We start from the raw sequence: 6,182 nt of genomic DNA, 5'->3' as shown, positions 1-6,182 counted from the left end.
TCCAGCCCTCCTGCATTTCAATATGTAAACCTGAAGGCCGCAAGGCAGAGACAGATCCAGGGTGGTGCCTGGATCCCCTTTTAATAATTTTTTAATCGCAGAACCATCAATGTAATGGAGGAAGAGTGTTTACTCGAAAACCTTTGAAATGTTCTCTTTCTTGACAGTATGTACAAATATTGCCCCTTGTGGTGAAGGGAAAGGCGATCTACATGTAAGGAAAATGGCTCAAAGCCAAGTTTTAAGTTCTTGATCTTTGACCTCTGAAGTGATCAATCACACAGACCCAAGTTTACATGGTCTTGCATCTTCCCACCAAGTTTGAACCTGATCGACTCAAGGTGTAGGAGTTTGCAACACTTTTTCTCACAATTTAGACCAATTTGATGTTGAACTCGATAGACCTTTGACCTAAACACTTGAAGCAACAAATTTTACCGTGTTCATATTCATTAGTGGGTGGGCTTAATGTTAAATCGTCGAAAAACAGCTCAAGTGATGTGATACTTGGTATGTACATGCCCTGTGATGAGTAGACATGCGCTATTGTTGTTAGTTCCCATCTCATGAACATGAATGAATAGGCTGGCTTACCATAATTTGATTAAAATGTCAATATCTCTGCAACCACATATTCGGTTTAGTTTATACTTGGTATGTAACTACATAGTTTCTACCAGTTTTTGGCAATAACAATTTCACCTCATTAATATTTATGGTTGGGTGGGGCTTAATGGGAAATCGTCGAAAACAGCTTGTAAACACGATATCTCAACAAACACAACCAACGTTAAAACTCCACACAAGTGATGTGTGCTCACAAAAACGCACAAGAACACTGACAAAAACCATAGGCTTATTTTACCTTTCGAAACAGTTGCTGAACTGCTACATCGATCTCCTTGTTGTTATCTATGTACCACGCCCTCCCCCTCCACAATTATTACGACGGTTATTTTTCTTACATGAAAGATATGATCTATTACATCTCTGTTGTTGTATCAGACTAACACATCTCTAAATGCTGTAATACCACGATCTTGCCACACTCTCTGACAGTATTGATATTCGTCTATGGAAATGTTAATATCCTTTAAAGGCATTGAAGACTCGCCCCAACATACGTTGCTTGCAAGTGAAGTTTTTCTCTTGTCGCTACAAAATGCAGACAGTAATGAAATTTGATACCTTGTTATCTTTAGCTGGACCTGAGATGTCCATCGCTGTATCGTTTGTACACTGTGCTGTGGGTATTGACCACAGCTGTATGTACTGACTGACACTAGTGTCCAATTACCGACGGTAGCAAGCTGTGTGTGTATTTTCTGGGATCGATGGTGGTGTCTAACATTTCTGTTACACCTCATTCGAAACTAGGTCAGATTACCGGCATTATACGTTTCTTTTTGGGCGAGTCTTCACACCCTTTAAACTATACGAAAGATAATTTGACTGATTATGCTACAAGACGGTTCAAACGTATCAAACAATTGACTCAGGTTACCGTCAAAAATAAACACTGAGATGCTTCGGAACCAGGGACGTTGGAACAAACACTAATGCTTAACAATTTTGGCCAATAAATTCTAGTTTCGTACCTTTGGAATGAATGACATCGTTTTTATCTAGATAAGTTTCAATGTCGTATATGACCCTACATGGATAACCAGAATACGAAATGCATTAAGGTTTCGATGGCTTCATTGCACTAGACTTTTGTTTGTAAACCAGAAATAGTAGTTACAATATAAACATTCACTCGCCACTATGACTGTTGTTCAGGTCTCCATATGACAGATCTACAACATCAATACTTTCTTTTGAACACAAGTTATAGGAACTTGGGCAGATGGGGTCTACCCGATATTCATAAGGTCCGCTATTCATAAGGGTCATTGTTCATAAGGTTCGTTATTCATAACGTGCATTTTTTCGATAAAAAGGTTCGCTATTAATAATGGAAATAAAGGTTCGTTATTCTTAATAAAAAGGGATCATAATTCATAAGGTCCGGTATTCATAATGGAAACAAAGGTTCGATATTCATAATGGGCAAAACGGTTCGATATCATAATTTACAAATAGGTTCGTTATTCATAATAGAACAAAGGGTTCGATATTCATAATAGAACAAGGGGTTCGTAATTTAATAGACAAAAAGGTTCATTATTCATAATAGGAAGAAAGATCCGATATTCATAATGGAGCGAAGGGTCCGTTATTCATAATGAGAAAAAAAGGTTCGTTATTCATAATATGAGAGAAGTGCGTCATACCGTGCAAAAGACGTCCTCCATTTCCTACCGAATTGTACGGAAACGGCATAAACTTGTACGTTTCCTAAAGGGGGTCCTTTTCCTCATCATTGTGAATGATACCGAACCTTTTTGGCTAGGCCTATTACAGGGGCGTCGGGGCAGGTCCGGCGAAAGCCGGACCAATATTCACGGCGCAAAAAAAAAAAAAGTAGGACTAAGAAGAAAAAAATGGCAAAAAATAAAGAACCAAAATGAAACATACTTAAAAAATGTGTTTCAGAAGATTAATCGGGTACAAAAACAGACAAGGGAGAACGCATCTGGGAGGTATATTTTTCAATAATGACGACGGCAAGTAGGCTAAATGTGACTACTCTGGCATGGCAGGGGTCTTGTTTTCAAGCTCGGGAAGTGCCATTTCCTGCAATCTGGGAGGCATTTTTTCAAAATTTTCTCCATTACGCTACGCGCCAACCTGTGGCGCGTAGCGTAGAAATAGATGTTACTATATCAATGGCCCGAACCACTATGTTGATGTAAACTTACATGGCATGGTAACTTGGACAGGTCAGTCTACTGTACGTGGCAATACACACCACCAAAAACAAAAGGGGTCTAGTACTCGATGTGATGCATCCACACACCAAGTATGAGTTGTATCAACGATTCCCATCGTTAGATATCATGTAAAATTCTGTCCAGAATTTGACCTCACATGCAACATGAGATTAGGGCTCCACTAGTATATGCTAGGCATATACTATACAGTAGAAGACGTAGCCACGGGAAGCAATGGGAGCGATCGTACCCCGAAAAAATAAAATTTAAATAAAAGCAGGAAATATCATTAAAGCCCTCTTTTCAGGTTGAAGGAAGCTAAGCGACCCTTCGCAATCTTTCTGAAAGTGCGTCTGCTACGTAATACATACTCTTATTATTGTTTATTTCCTACACCGTGGGAGGCATTTTTGGGCAAAAAAATTTCTTTGCAACATGGCGCTGTTAAAGTGTAACAATGCTCCCTTTGTGAGAAGTGCCCTTATGAAATGTTACTCCCCCCCCCCTCTTCAAATTTCTGGCTACCTCCCTGCAGTAGCTATAGGTGTGACGAAGATAGCTTGGCTACTGTTACATTAGGGCTCCTCTAGTACTAGGCATATGCTATACAGTAGCTAGGTGTGCGCGAGTCCTAAGCCTATACAGTACCTCACTGCTACAGTACTTTGAACCGCTACTCGATTAGCGCGACTTCGTATATTTTTCCAACTATTTATCTTGTCTTATAGCTGCAGATTGGTGCGCGAAAAAAATATCATTATTACATCATTACACTGCTTAAATCCAAGCAACATTTTACGCAATGAAAATCTGAGGTTAAAAGAGCATCTATCTTCCAAAAAAAATCTTGCAGCAAACTTGTCTCTTTTGTATATTTTGCGAATTACGATGGCCAGTAGAAAAATAATTTAGGAGATGTTTTGACATATTAAGTGTATTGGTATGCTGACTGGTATTCTTGACGTTGTGTCATCCAACCAATTTTTACCCCACCGTTGCTGGCGTAGACTACATACAATTGCTCATAGGTCTAGAAAGTTTTGTTCGATTTTGTCTCATAAACGTGACGAAAAGTCGAACGCTACTTAAGTTAAGGCCTAGCTATGCTGAAATCGGTGGAAGAGACTGCACAACATGATATCAACCGCCAATCTAGACACAGCTTGTGAACTCATAGCAAAACTAAGACATTTTACACAATTAATTCGCATTGACTGAGATTGGTGATAGTCAAACTTATAACTAGGCGACAGTTAAGTTTTAAACAGCGCCAGGTCATTTCCCCAACGTAACTACATTCAATCCTGAAGTTTCTATTTGGCACTGAATCTCGACAATTGCGAAATACGATGGAAAACTTCCAATAGCACCGCTGTATGTACAAAGAGTACACCTTTTTGCACGCAATATATGTAGCAAAAGTGCCTGCGTAGCGATACGATGAGGCTTACGGAACTTTGTTCGCGAGAATTTATTTGATTATACGGATGCCCATTAGCTAATATCCAATTGCCATCAGCCTCCTTTACTTATGAGGCGACGTAACGCACATGTTATTTCATTGGCTGGTCGGTGGGAGATACGGTACGTTATAAATCACGGTTTCCACAATTTGGCCTCTGGTGACTCCAAATGACCTTTGACCTCCACAAAAACGATAGGTGTCTTGAACTGAACGTGTCACAAGTACATGCTAAATATGAGATTGGTTCAAGCTTCCCATCTTGAGATATCGTATTGACAAGGTGATCACTTTTTGACCCCAAATGGACTTTGACCTCCACCAAATATAATAGGCTTCTTTTATTTAACATTTTGTGGCATTCTTTCACGCGAAATACGAGATTGATCCAAGCTTCCCGTCTTGAGATACCTCCTCTACAAGTAATATGTGTTTACTCCTAAATGTGTTACTCCTACACACGAAATATGAGATTGGTCCAGGCTTCACTTCTTGATATATCGTGTTGGCAGAGTTTTCACAATTTGACCCCTGGTAACCCTTAATGGCCTTTGACATCCACCAAAAACAATAGGCTTCATCCTACTCAATGTGGTACACCTACTCACCAAATATGAGATTGGTCCAACTTCTTAAGATATCGTGTTAACAAGCAAGGAGTCACACACACATACACAATCATAACGCCAGTGTGACAGTACAGTGTCCCCCTGTACAAAGTGTCCGGGAGACACTTTGTACCAGCACACTTAGTCCGGTCGGACATTATCTGCTGAAATTGTGTCCCCCTTCACAGCAAACAGACCGGCAATACGCAATGTCCTGGTACAAAATGTCCGAAAGTACTATATTATATTTTGTCAACCCTTAAAATCTTGGCAATTCGACATGCAATAGGCAACTATTCATTACATCAATCATTAAAGCAGATGCATACATAGTTTCATGTTACAGGAAATAAATGAGACGTACGTTGCAACAACAACAACAACAACAAATTTAACAAGCCTCCCATCTGTAAAAGATGTTATATGTTATTGTTGTGATTGCTGCTATTTTATCCTCCGTATATGTTGCATGTTGTATTCGGCCACTACATTGCGTTCATAGTCATCTTTACAGATGGAGAGATCGCATCAACCAAACATCCTCTCCAACGTTGGGCGGGTACGAGATGCGTATTTTTTTTTCCTAGGAGGGTTAGGGGCAATTATCATATGTAGGCGTATCCAGACCCTCACGCATGCGTGTTACTCGTAAAAAGTTTATAGCTAGTAGTCGTACATACAGTGTGCGACGCGATTCACGTTTTGCACACATGCATACGTATATGCGTTCGTGCAACATTGGAGATCTGTTCGACTGACAATCCTTGCGACAATCTTCAGCTGAAATCTTGCCCTAGATTAGAGGTAAAGTTACTCGATACAATTGCATATAAATAAGTAATCATCTCACCTAGATTTTAGACACAATGTACGGATATCATCTGTCGTCATCAATGTGCGCGACCGACATTAATTTAATGGTTTGGTTAATGCAGGGAGTTGTTATGGAACCATTACAACTCCCTGGTTAATGTTAACCTGCTAGCCTACATTACATGTATTTCTAGCTTCACGGTAAACATTAATGTTACGGTAAACTTTAAAATTCTGTACATGATACTAATATAGTAGGCCTACATACAAACTAAAGCCTGCTCTATGAACTATCAGTCATTCGGTACTTTATCTGCTTTGCAACATTTTTTAATTGTACAAGTGAAAAATAATTATGTGATGATATTGAGGGTGACGATTTGATCGCGCTTTAATTTGTATTTCTTTAACCCGCGTCCCATCACTTATTTTCTTCAATTCTCACTTGGTAGTCCTTGGCCAAAAAGCAAAGTGCATTACGTG

Source organism: Apostichopus japonicus, chromosome 3 (assembly GCF_037975245.1).
Source record: "Apostichopus japonicus isolate 1M-3 chromosome 3, ASM3797524v1, whole genome shotgun sequence".
Lineage (NCBI taxonomy): Eukaryota > Metazoa > Echinodermata > Holothuroidea > Aspidochirotida > Stichopodidae > Apostichopus > Apostichopus japonicus.
Note: the sequence above shows the minus strand (reverse complement) of the source record.